The 12,853-nt window shown below is 37.7% G+C and overlaps 1 long non-coding RNA gene across 1 annotated transcript in view; it reads left to right on the forward strand.

Annotated features, from left to right (window-relative positions):
* The first annotated feature begins 306 nt into the window (after window positions 1–306).
* Window positions 307–12,853, forward strand: part of LOC118972299 (uncharacterized) — a 121,404-nt gene continuing 108,857 nt past the window's right edge. The window contains exon 1 of the long non-coding RNA XR_012128715.1: window positions 307–439. This is a non-coding gene — a long non-coding RNA (uncharacterized lncRNA). The remainder of the gene's footprint in view (window positions 440–12,853) is intronic.

Consider the following 12,853-nt stretch of genomic DNA (forward strand, 5'->3'; position numbering starts at 1 on the left):
GTAAAATCACCAGTATGGGACAGTGGCTGAAAGAGTAGCGTGTAATGTTAGTGATCCCATACATAGAGCATGTGTGTTGAGGTTAATTTCATGTGTTAACTTGATGGGCAGCAGAGCCCACATTATTCTAAGTAATTTGAGACGGTGTTTCTGATGTGATTAATGTTTGAATCAGTACACTGAGTAAAGCAGACTGTTCTCCCTGTGTGGGTGAACAGTTAAAGGCTTGAATCAGTTAAAGGCTTGAATAGAGAAAAAAGGCTGAGTAAGAGGGAATGTCCTTCTGCCCACCTGCCTTTGAGCTGAGGCAGCAGTTTTTTCCTGCTTCTAAAATCGAACTGAAGCATAGTTTCTTTCTAGGTCTTGAGCCTGCTGGCCTTCTGACTGGAATCACACCATAAACTCTCCTGGATCTGGGAACTTGTCAGCTTCCATAACTGTAAGTTGATTTCTTTCAATTAATTTCACTCACTCTCTTTGTGTGTGTGTGCGTGTGTGTGCATGTGTGTGTGTGTATCCTATTGATTCTGTTTTTCTGCAGAACCTTAATACAGTATGTCTGATTTGTGGGTGGCGTTAAGTTCACATGTTGGCAGTGTTAACACCTACCACATTCAGACTCTTACAGGCAGATAGAAGCATAGTATATTACAACTGGGGGCCTTTGGTTTTCTTTTTTAAACACAGGGTAGTAATCTCATGTTTCTGAGCAGCTTGGATTTTCAGTTTTCTCATTGTAAAAAAGTGTTCAGCTGAAGGTTTAAATGAAATACTTTCATGGACTATGGTGCATGGTAAGTGCTTCATATAATGTTAGTGGTTTTTAAATCCTTCTTAAGAATCTTAAAAAGCAGGCAGATTTTCTATCTCATATGTCCTCAGAAGCTGGGCAACAAGATTCCTTCATTAGGGGCCATGCTCATGTGCCTGCAATTCTTGAGTGAATTTCCCCTGCCTGCTGTTTATGAATTACTCTTTAACAACATCCCATTCTTAAACATATGTGGTAGTACTACATAACTGCCACAGAAGTGAAGGATGACTAGGTCTTCAATAAAAAGAGAGCTTTGTTGCTGTAAATATAATATGGCTTAACCCTACCCTTTGTAAATCACTGCAGCATTTAAGTACAGGAACCTCAAGGAGGCATTAATGGTAACTCTGAAGTGTGGAGTCCTCTGTCATTTATGTATGATGTGGGATCATAGGTCAGATCATTCATGCTTTTCTGTTGAAATGCATGTGTATCTGCAAGCTCTTTTCCCCCAAAATAAATCGAATGGAGAATGTCTTTACTACATTTCAATACAGAGAAGAAAATGACTCTTTGAATTAAAAACTAGTTTAATTTTTTAAAGTCTTAAAAAAATGGAATGCAGATTTCTTGTTAAAAGATTGAGAAAGTTAAGTACATTTAGAATTCTATTTGTTAACTTAAAGTATTAAAAATTCTCATTTCCAGATACTCTGCATCTCTAGAATTTCAATTTGATTTTGATTTGATAGTTTTGTTTAAATTAGGCCTTGCCTTTTTAAACTTGTAACACTTGTTAGAAATATCAAATATGTTTGCAAGAATAATAATATCTGTTTATTGAATGATTTATTGTAATTGCATAATTTCCAGATAAATGGCTTAGTGCTTGTTGGCATGTATTTGGTGACTGGTTGTTAATGAAATGTTGACATATAGTTCACTTGTTCACTTCTTTAATCATCAGTCAGGCATATTCTCCTTTCCTTGGGGAGCTGGCACAATGAAATGAACTACTGAGTAGTAAGTCAAAAAGATCTTCAGTCTCCCTCATCCTTTTCATTCACCTTTGGGTTGTTAGAGTCTAAATTTGTCTTGCTTCAGCCCTACACAGTCTCCCAATAACGGTTCCAATAACTGTCTTAACTTTATCTATTGTAGATGCAAAGGTTTGCTAAGAGGGACAAAGCATTGTGTAGTGGAAAGGATATAGATGTAATTTAAAGACAATCTCAGATTTAAAATCCAAGCTCCACTTCTTCTGGCTGTATTACCTTTATCAAATTATTTACCTTCTTAAACAATATATTTTCTCAACTATACAATGGGCTATAACACCTACTATGCAGATTTTTGATGAGTACAAACTACTTACTATCTATCTAATCATCTGTCATCTGTCTATGTATGTCTATCATCTGTTGAAGCATGGCACCTGACAGTGTATAAATATTTTACTCAAACTAGGGGCAAGTTGCCAAAGCCTTTGGCTAGTCTTGGTGATTATTTTTGAACATCTCCGAAGAATCTGATCTAAAAGAGGACCTATTACACAAGTATTGCTTGAGAAGAAGGTGAAACTTAGAGGTCTAGAAGTAGCTAAAATAGTTTTAAAAATACCATTTTTTTTCAAGAATGACCTCATACCCAACCTATGCACACAGCCTTCCCAGACTTCATCCAGGTACTGCCTTTTCTCACCTTCTCTCCTCCGACAGACAAGTGTCTGGAATAGGTAAGCCTCTTCTTGACTCCCATCCTCTCAGCTCCATTCTAATTAAATTTTAAAGAGTTCTGATAGAATATTCTTTGTTAATCTCTAGAACTACCAAAATGACTTATACAGAAGCCTATTTTCACTTATAGTAGCTATTGATGATTGTATTTAGGTCTGCTATCTCGTTATTTATTTTTTATTCATCTCATTTCTTTTTGGTTCCTCTGTTCTTCCTTTCTTGCATTCTTTTTATGTTAAAAATCTTAATATACTATTTTAACTCCCCTTTTGGCTTTGTTGCTATATATGTTTTCATTATTTGTTATCGGTTTCTCTAGGGATTATAATATATATCTTCAAGTCATTGCAATCTTCTAAGATTTAGCATTATAGGCTCTGGTTCTGGATAAGATGAAATAAACACATGTCAGCTTTCTTTTCCCACTGAATGCAACTATGAGAACTTGAAGAAAATCTAGGTAGTCCTTTCCCAGAAAAACTCTGGAAGTTCATTATTAACATGCAAACTGAGAAAGAATACTGGATTCTGAAGTGCCACTGAATTGGTGGAGAGTTTGCTGTTTTTTTTCCCTCCAGTATCCCCCAGCCTGAGCTCAATAGCAGTCTTAATCCATGACATGCACACTGTGGACATGTAGCAAGAGATCCAGGAGAAAGCGTCTAGTTCTGGCTTGAGGAGTAGAAAATGGACATACTAAAGCTTAGAGAGAGTGTGGAAAATATCCTAGTGTGTTGGTCCATCTGGTGCTATATAAAAATAGCATAGACTAGGTAGCTTATAAATAACTAAAATTTATTTCTTGCAGTTCTGGAAGCTGGGAAATCCATGATCAAATTACCATCAGATTTGGTGTCTGGTGAAGGCCCTTTTCTAGGCTGCAGACTGCTGACTTCTCTTGCGTCCTCGCAAGGCAGAAGTAGTAAGGATCTCAGTGGGTCTTCTACTCTAAGGACATGAATCGCATTCATGAGGGCTCTACCCTCATGGCCAAATCATGTCCCCAAGGGCCCACCTCCTAAAACCATCATGTTGAAAGTTAGGATTCCAACATATGAATTTTGGGGAGGACACAAACATTTAGGTCATTGCACCCATTTTTTTCTCCCTCCCTTTACCCTGTTCTGAAATCCTCAGGACCAGGCTATTGGGCATTAGGACGGTGCCATGCCAGGAAGATCAGCCTTCCTCTCCTTTTGGTGGAACTGCAGGTCGGTGAGGGCATGGCCAAAGCCAACAATTTTGACTTTCCTATCTTGCTGACTCCCCTCCATGAGGGTCAGGATGTAGTAAAATTATAAAAGTGGACAGTTTTCCGGCTAAGAGATGAAAAGAGAAGCCATCAGGAATTAGAAACTACTAGGGAAAAAGCAGAAAGGGGAAAGTGTGAGAAAATATACTCCTGGGCTTATCTTGAGATTCTGTACTTGGAAGAGACTAATCCTTATTAGCATACTAATGACTTTGACAATTAAGATACAGACATATATATATTTCTTAAATATAGTTACCTTATTTGAGAAATAAGATATAGACTCCCACGGAATATTTAGCATGTAGGACAAATGCCAGTAGTACTGCAAATAGAGTTGCCAGATTTATCAAATAAAAAACATGGGATGCCAGTTGAATTTATATTTTGGCTAAACCACAAATATTATTTCTTAGTATGTGTATATCTCATGCAATATATTTGGCATTCTGGATTTTATCTGGCGGCCCTAACCATAAAGGCATTGATTATTGGGCAACATTGGAATCATAGGCCACAGAAGATAGACTGGAATTTGTAGGATGCAACTAAACTTTAGAAGTGCCTGCTGAAACAAAAATATCAATATTCTTCATAGGGTTTCAACAAGATGCCAATGGCAGCACGGAATTATCTGACAAAGACTTTAAAGCAGCTATTATAAAATTTTTCAAAAAGTAATTGCAAACACTCTTGAAACAAAAATTAAGATAGAAAAGATTGACAAGGAAGTGCCTGATGCAAAGGATTAACAGTTGGAAATTTTGAACTGGAAGACATAAAAACTGGAAAGAAACTTGGAATGTCAGTAATGAAGGAAGAGAAACAGAATTGGTAAATAGAGCAGAAAAATCTTGAGTTCTTTAAAATATATTTTGCAGTTGAGAGCAAAAAAGATAATATTGTGTGATGGGATTTTCAATATATGACAATCATAACATACAGAAGGAAGAATAATACGACCTGTGTAATGGTAAGATTTCTACATTATGATTGAAATGGCAAAATATGTTTCTAAGTAGACAATGAAAAGTTAAGAGTGTAGTTTGTAATTACTAGAACAACTAAAAAAATCATACAGTCAAAAAATCATATAGTCAGAATCACAATAGACAAAGTAGAATACTAAGTTAACACTGAATAACTCACAGAAAATGTAGAATATATGTGTATGTAAAAAAATCAATATAGTTTTATACCAACAATACACACACACATACATGTAGTCTTTTGAGTCTTTTGTGTTTACCCATGGAAGAGGATAAGGTGGTGTGGTTTGATCAAACAAGAAGAGAGAAATCAAAGAGCTTCTCAGAGTTGGCGACAAAGTCAAGGAAGCATGCTCATTTGGTGATGCCTCCTTTGGTTTACTATGGATGGGACAAAGTTGTTGAGTCAGGAGTGGTGGGGGACAAGACAAGAGAGGTAGACAGGAGCAGGATAATGAAGGACTTTTGGGGATTTTTTCTGTCTCTTTCCTAAGGTAAGCTTTCTTATTTAAAGTTTCCATTATGAGTAGTGACTGTGTCAGTTTTGCTCGGTGTTATAATCGTAGCAGTTAGCATAGTGCCTGGCATATGAACAGATACCGACTCAATGAATAAATGAAATGATTATTCTAAATGAGTAGAACTCCCCCGTTCTGACCTTATATCCATCACCTAAGCATGAATCCATACAACTTTTTCCTTTTTTCACATTCTCTTCTTCCCTATATCCTCAGTCAAGGGCCCCATCCTTCTGGGGTCTATAGTCTCCTTGTTCTGCTTCAGCAGGGACGGTTCCGCCTGTTTGGCAAGGTGTACTCTTGGGAACAATGTATATAGCTGCTACTTTAGACTTCCTCTTGGGATTTGGCAACTTTTTTTTCTTTTGAATGGGGTTGATAATGGTTGAAACTCCTATTTTCCTATAAAGAATCTAAGCTTAAATGCTCTCCCCACCCACCACTGACTACACGCACATGCAGGTACACACACACACACACACACACACACGCACGCACACACACACTTCATTATTTTTGTAAACCTCAGATAAGCTGATATGGAAGAGAGGAAGAGAACAAAAAGAATGTGAGAAAAGAAGTCAGAGAGAGAGAAAATAATTTTAAACAAAATTATAAAATAATGTTTTTCCAAACCTTTCTCCTAGCATGGTTGACTTTGGCATACACATTCTGGAAAACTCCTTAAAATCTTATGCCTGTGCCCAATCAGGCTGCAGTATTTTTCAGGAATGCTAATTGTGTAGAGCAGAAAACCTTGCACTCTGCCAGGGTCTACTTAATTATCAGTGACTGGCATTAAAAAATATTAATTTAGCTTTGAAAAGTCTCAAGTTAGTATGGGATATGATTCCTTTAATCTTAAGAATATCTTGTTTGAATAGTTTCTGAAATCTTTTAATTAATTTAATTTTTTTCTTATGGCCATTTTATTTTGGAAAGCAAGATCTTGATTTTAGATTTTCCTATTGTCTTAGTCTCATGGATCCTAAATAAATAAGTCCTATACAACAAAAAACCAAAGTTTGAAGAATGTTGTAGAGTCTGGTTATAGAATAATGTGGTCCTAGGTTACTTAGAAATTAGTTATCCTTGGTTGGAAATGCACAGCTCATTTTTACCTCCACCACTTGGTATGTAATAGCAAAACCAAAGAAACAGGGAAACACTAGGCAATTTCCTTTGATTTGTAGGGTTAAAAATAATGGAGGAAAGTTAACAAAAAAACCCATTTCCCTTAAATGAGGCTTCTTGCAATTTTAATATTTTATGGTTACATTTTAACTTTTATCTCATAAATTAAATATTAACAATCATGCCTAAGCTGGAATATATTTTATCCACTTACAAAAATGCATTGACTAATGCTAATTAAATTTGCTTAATCAAGCATAACAATGCTACATGCTGTTACTAGAAAGTAAGTACCATACACATTTCCCAAAGTGCTTAAGCTAGAACACTATGGATTTTTTTCTATTGGGGTATCCAAGGGTTCAGCCATCTGTTATTTACTCTAATTTTTAATAAAAATGTTATTCATCTTTATTGCTAATCATTTGCCTTGCAAGCAAAACACATTTTATGATTATTATTATCATTTTAAGTTCACTACAGCCAAGGAGACAGAAGGAAAATGGTTTGCATTCAACTGTACCACCTTAATGTTTGCAAATGGTTTAGCTTCAATAGCAGGAAGATGTAGGTATTATGCAGGTAATACCTAATATTAAATTATATAGAACAGTATTTAATCAAATTGCCCTAATGCCTTCAACATAAGCTTCTCTCCAGTGAAATAGGAAAATGTGATCACCCTTAATGCCCTGAAGGATAAGACAGTGGCTGTGTCATTCTTTATCTTGTTTTGCTTTTGTTCATAGCTAATCACATTTGGACTATTTTAACCTAGACCCTGAAGATATACAATAAATCATACCTGATAGAGCAAGACTAAAACCTTTCGATGGAGTTGCCTTCAAACTGCCCTGAGCACGCACGAAAAAAACGCAGATTGAAATAGGTGAGGTCAACCTCAGAATGGAGAGAGGTGATAAAGTTCTGTGGAAGAGAATTGTATGTTAAAGATACTCAGTAGGAAGTGGCAGTGCAGTGAGTGTCTCTGTGGATTATCTCCAGCATCTCAGTGTGAAGCAACTGAGTCCAGGGTGTCCAGGAAGGTTTATGATCCTGGCAGAGACGGGTATGATAACTGCAACTCAAACATTAAGGGGTTAGAAAGAAGATAAAAATAGTGTCTAACACTTATTGAATGTTAACCGGACTCTATGTTAGGCACCTGACACAGGTCATCTTATCTTCACATGACCCTCTGAGGTAACCACTTTCATATAAAATTTTCAGATAAGGTTACAGGCTGAGAGGAGTTCAATAACGTCCCCACAATCACCCAGAACTGGGATTTATAGTCTGCAAGTCTGAGACTGGGTTCCTATTCGCTTTGGTATTCAGGTGAGCTAACAAGGAAAGAAAGTCATCAGCCAATGTTTTCTAAGTTCACTGGAGGAAAGCAGCATATTCCATAGAAGATACTTAATGACTATACTTCTGAAAAGTGCAAAAGTTAAGATTAAGCTTCATAATAAGAATCCTTTAGCAAGTGTAATGCAGAGACCATGGCAAGGACAGAATAACCTGGACTTCTGAAAATGAACAAATGTTGCAATATCTTTAATCTGTTTTGCCGTGACCATGGGGCCAGTGACTACCTAGTTTTAGAGATAGCATTTACTCTGAATGGAATGAATGTCCCAAATGTTCATGGGGAGGAGCTGATTTTGTCCATGGAAAGAAATAAAAAATCTGGTTATGGTTAGTTTATGTAGTGCCTTTTAATTTTAATTAGTGCTGAATGTGGGCTGGAATTCCCTTATTCTCTCAATCTCCTGAGGCAGGAGATTTAAAGCTTTCCCAGGAAACCCGCATGCTGGGGTGGATGGCCTGAGACACACTAGAGTAGCCCAAGCACTCCAAGGGACAAAAGTGTAGGGCAAACCAGAACCAGAAACTTAAGTTTCTTAGTAAATAGGAACTCTCTGGATATTCCTTCCTTAGGTTTAATTATAAATAGAGAGAATTTGGAATGCAGGTCAGAAGGTCTTTAACTATCTTGCCAGAAACTTGAAGTAAAGATATCTTATATGGAATGGTAAAAGCCATATAAGTCGCTCTCAATTATAAATGCTGTTTTAACGAACCTTCTGTCTGGTGGCATATGCTGCAAACAATGACTGAGCTCAGAAAGGGGATGGGGAGGAAGTAAGGAGTGGAGAGACTGCCTCCTGTGCTTTTCCTTTAATGTGTTGGCATTGTATGAGAAATACAAAAATGCATGTAACCATTTCCCTGAACTTGAGGAGCTGCTGACTAGCTGGGGAGATAGGAGGTGTATATATTATAAAATAAAGCAAATATAACATAAAAATGTCAGTTGTCCCCAGACTTTACTTAAGGCAACTTTCAGGTCTTGCTTCACTTTTCAAAAAATCCCTGTCCTGGTATTGTAGCTGCTATTTGCAGGACTTGGAGCATCTTCTAATTTTTCTGAGTTTAATTTGAGTTGCTGATGCCAGGAAGGCTGGTTTTAATTTTGTTTTCTTTTTTTTTTCTGTTAATTCTGGTCCAGGTTTATCTCTTTTCCTTCTTTTACTTTCTGGAAAACAGGGCTATAGATTGGGCCATTCTTCACACAGCAGTAGCCATGTTTGGAGATATTGATTATCATTGTTTCCCTTGTTCTGCATTGAACCCACAACAAATTAAGCCTCTTAAGAAAAAGTGAGTATTCTGGGTTCTTGATGTCCCTTTCAAGTGGTTGAGCGACTAGAAGCGTCTGGTACTGGAGAGAGCTCCTCACCCTCTGCTTTTCTCTAGTGGACCTGCTGGAAGCTTCCTGTGCTATCCATGTGGCTGAAATCCTGGAACCGAGTTTGGGAAACCCCTTTCCTCTGTTTGGATCTACCAAGCATGATGGTTGAGCAATTAGGCTCAGAGCCAGCCTGTCTGGATCTGAATTCAGTCCGTGCCATTTCTTCCTGTGTCATGCTAGGAAATAATCTCTGTGCCTTAGTGTCTCAGGCCACCAAGCAAGGACATTAGTTTCTCCTTTTTTGGGCTGTTGTAATCATTAAATAGGATGATGTATACAGACCAACTAGCAAAAGTCAGGTAAACATTCCATAAAAATGATCTGTTGGAGTTATTATTACTGAAGAATATATTGCTAAACTGATATAAGGGCTGACAAGTCAAATTGTACATAGGTCTTACACTGCAAATCTGAAGATTTTATCAGATTCTTGGCATCTACAGAGTACTCTGTGGAGCTAATCCCAGGCAACATTTTCCCCAAAAACTCAACATTAATTAACGATACTTTTAGGCAGGAGATATTAATTTTCTTTTGTGTTTATTTACATGGCTCATAAGGCATTGATAGAAGGAAAACTCTTGATTTTTCATGCACAGCAAATACAGACCCAACCCAGTTCAGATAGGAGAAAAAAAAGTCTTCTATGTTTTCTCTTTAAAAGGATAGTTGCTAGAATGAAAAGGCTTGTTCTTATTAACTGTGCACATCTAAAATCATAAAGAAACATAAAAACACAAACATTTTTTTTCAAAATTTTTAAAATGTGATCTCTGTGCCCAGAGAAGCAGTATTACCAAAAGGCAATATTTATAGAGGTAGTAAGTCAGCCAGCCCAGCTGTCATTAACACTTCTTATCATCTGAGCATACCTTTCCTTAGAGCACCTGGTGAGGAGAATTATAATTGCATAAATATAATTAACTACATATTTTAAAGTGTGTGTATGCCTATATGTATTTGAGCCCTTTGATCTGTTTGGCACAAGTTGTGGTTCAAAACTCAAACTTCTGAGGCCCCATGCAACTAATGTTGATGTGGATTATAATGAAGTCACACAGGATGAATAACAGTGCAGATAGCATTTTACCAGAGTCCTCTTTTTATCAGATGGTGTTTTCTATCAGATTATGGCAGAAAGCAGGATGCAGACCATTGCAAACAGGAAGCTGGAGCCAGAGTGAGGATTCTCCAGCCTTGCATCAACATCATGCTCTGGAAACTTCCAATCCAGCTCTCCACCTGCTTGGAGGAGCCCTCTGGTGCTGTCCACATGTAATTTGCACCCCTATTCTTATTCTTTTGATCTTGTCTTTCCTGGTCCTGTGATTGACACTACCTTTACCTCATTCCATTGATGTTGGAGGCCATTTATACTTGATCTACTGCTTTTTCTACAACCCTAAAGCCCTGTGAGTCACCTACCAGATACTTGAACATTTCTACTCCCAGTAACTGCCAGTATGGGACTGAGGCCTAAGACATTTCACTTTGTTTTCTGCACATCCGTCTCCATTCAAATTGGTTCTGGGTTTTATGTACTTTTTGGTAGCTGCCTGTCCTGAGAAGAAGTAGGGTTATGAAACTGGAGTTCCACAGAATAATTACTTGAATAAGATCATTCATATGGAACACATAACACAGAGCCAGAGCACATGGAAAGATTCATGCTAACAGGGTCCAGTAGGTTTTAGAAAAGTACATTCAGTTTTCTGCTATAATAGCATGGTAGGCTTGTAAAATGGCAAATGTATATGATAGCTACTGGTTTTGGTTTGTCCCAATAGAAGAATGATTGCTTACCTCCTTTTGGAGAATGTTAAATCACACCATGTAACCTGCCTTCTATTTTATCTTTCTGTAAGGCCAGTTATTTGTCCTCATAGACTTTCACGTATTTGTGTTTATCTCACTGAAGCTTGACCAAAAGTATAGTAGAGTTTACTTGCTATTGTTATGAACTGAATGTTCGCGTATTGAAATCCTGAGTCCTCTGTGATAGCATTAGGATATAGCGCTTCTGGGAGGTAACTGGGTCATGAGGGAGGAGCTGAATGAGTGGGATTTGATGCCCCTATGAAACGGAGCTTGCCATCTCTCTCTCTGCTCTCTGCTGTGGGAGGATATGACCAGAAAATGGCCATCTGCAAACCAGGGAGGAGGCTCTCACTAGACACTGCTGCTGTCTTGGAGTTCCCATCTTCTAGAACTGTGGGAAATAAACACTGTTCTTTAGGCCACCCATACTATGGTAGTCTGTTACAGCAGCCCTAACTGAATAAGACACCTATTTTTATTTTAGAACATGCTTCTCAAATTTGAATGTGCATATGACCTGGGGTCTTGTTAAAGATATAGATTCCGATTCAATAGATCACTGGGGATGGGGCCTGAGTCTCTGCATCTCAAACAAGCCCTCCTTCCCTATCCACGAGATGCTGCTGACATGTGGATTTCACTTTGAGTAGCAAAGTTTCAGAAGATCCTAAACCATTACAGTATATAGAAAGTGGGCCAAATGAGATAGAAAATATCTGTTATGTTGGGAAATTAAAACAAAGGCAAATGTCCTTGAACACTGAGTTTAAAGAGTACTACATGTCTCCATATATTAAAAAAAGGAGTGAATATTCTTTGCTTTATTTCTTTAGCGTCAAGTTTTGAATGCTTTTGTGAAAAGGCTCAGTGGTGTATTCTAAACTCAGATGCAGCCAGACATAATCTCTTTAATCTTCATTTGAGGATTTAGATGATGGTCAGGATTCCAATTACTTTCATATTGACTTTGGGGAAAGAAACAGAATGAACCCATTGGCCAAGAGCAATTCCTAGTATATTATAAGACTAAATCAATAAATAATCAATAAATATAAATTCCAGAAGTTCTATCTTATTGAGTCAAATAGAGGCTGATAAACAGCCTTTTATCTGTAGTTCTGAGCAGAATAACCAGGTTGCACCTAGGCATTGTAAAACAACTAAAGAAGATTTCCGGCACTTTCCTATGGAGTCATAAGCTTTGCCAAGCATTTCCTTCACTGACCCAAAGCAAACATTACAAAGAATGCTCAGTCCTGTGCTTCTGGTCCCTTTCTACTTATCTCATCAAAAATATCTGTTTGTAGTAGTTGTATCCTGGACCACTAAGGTGAGGATCAACATCCAGTTTGCACCAAGTATAAAAGAAATTCAAACACAATGACTGTTAATGTCTTCCTCACTAAAGAAGGAGATGCTTAAAAAAGTTTTGGCATTTCTTCAAGTATATTTGTTCTAGTCATCCTTGCAAGTGGAAAAATGTCAGAGCCTCCAAATGTTTGGCACTTCCTCTGTAGGGCTGAGGAAAGGGGCCAGAGGAGCTAACCCATCCTGAGCCATCAGGTACTTTCCTTATTATATTTGCCTCTTCTACTTTCATACTTCTGTCCTTTACCCCCAGGTTCGGCAAATGGGCTGTCCAAAATTGCAGCTACTTGGAGATTTGACAGTACAGACTTGGAAATCCATGACCATCACTTAACATAGGGTCTGGTTTCATGCTTCTGCTGGTCATAGCAGGTTTCCTTACGTGATTCTGATGCTAATGAATGGTCAGTACATATAGGAAGGGCCACGAGTGTGCAAAGAAATCTGCTAGTGATGCAGAAAAATGGAGAGAGATTAAGAGGTCAACCATATCATCCTTTTCCTTATCTGAAGGTAAGGGAGGGATGCC

This window comes from Manis javanica, chromosome 3, assembly GCF_040802235.1.
Source record: "Manis javanica isolate MJ-LG chromosome 3, MJ_LKY, whole genome shotgun sequence".
In the NCBI taxonomy this organism is placed as follows: domain Eukaryota; kingdom Metazoa; phylum Chordata; class Mammalia; order Pholidota; family Manidae; genus Manis; species Manis javanica.